This window comes from Geosmithia morbida, assembly GCF_012550715.1.
Source record: "Geosmithia morbida isolate 1262 chromosome Unknown scaffold_24, whole genome shotgun sequence".
Classification (NCBI taxonomy): domain Eukaryota; kingdom Fungi; phylum Ascomycota; class Sordariomycetes; order Hypocreales; family Bionectriaceae; genus Geosmithia; species Geosmithia morbida.
In genome coordinates this window covers 16,592-17,791 of record NW_023336211.1, presented here as the reverse complement: position 1 = coordinate 17,791, position 1,200 = coordinate 16,592, and positions in this window count along the sequence as shown.

Genomic DNA, 1,200 nt, shown 5'->3' with positions numbered 1-1,200 from the left:
CCCCCTTCCCTCGCTCGTGAAGGCGACCTGATCGACATACCCGGGTCCCGGTCTCCACGTGTGATGAGGGCTCTGAGCGAGCAAGCGCGTAATAATACCACACAGAGAAACAAGGAGCAGGAGGAGACGAGGAGACGAGGGGGAGAAGATGACGATTGAATGGTTTGTTGACGAATGTGTGCTTGCTTACCGCTCTCGTCGGTCTGCGCGTCTATCTGTCCATGACATCTATCTATAGGTATGCGATTTTTTTTTTTTTTGATCGATCTATTCTCCTCTTCTATACGTATCACTGCCGTCGACGGTGACGGTGACAATCGAATCGTGCTCGGCAGCGGCGTCGATTGTCATCAAACCCGAGTGACGAGTATCAGTGCATTCCTGTCGGGGAGGTCTGCCACGAGTGTACAGATCACACACGAGAGTCTACGACTACACGTACAGAATACACGTAGGCTCGCATGTAGACGGACGGCAGAGCCGGGTAGATCTGCCAGCAGAATAGGGTACCGGCGATACCGATATACAGAGTACCTTGTACGCACATTGCAAGTATCACGGCTACCGATACTACTGCCATCGATTACGAGTTAGCACTGGACGATCAACAGACTAGCAAGCACTAGCATCCCGCCTCTACAGATCATTATTTCCCAACGCACATCATCTCTATGCACTGCCGGCGTGGAGCGTCTCTGCGTCGGACCGTCATCGTCGTCTGATCAATAATACCCAAGATAGACTGGTGATGGCCAGTCTATAGCCCATGACCCGAGAAGTGCACTTGCACGCCTGAGGACTCGACTTCGCCTTCCCCTTCCGCCGCATCGTCAAGACGAGCCCAAGGTCCGTAATGCCGTCCGCCTCTTGCTGATCAGCCAGCCAATGTCATCGCGGCCGACCAGGTCATGACCAGAGACTAGCAATATGCAATGCAGGTAGGCAGTTTTCCATCCTTACCAACATTACACATTACATCCCGTCACGAGTAGCAGCAACTTGCGTATATGCAGTGACGGAATTCAGAAACAAGCAGCGCTAATCATATCCGAAGTAATAGGGGACGTGTATGGTTTGTAGTGATGGAGCTGCGTGACATTACATGTACATGACGAGTATGGATATTGGATATACTATTACATATGATTACACTGATAAGTCTCTAATCCCACTGATTCCCGGGGGGGGGGGGGGGGGGGG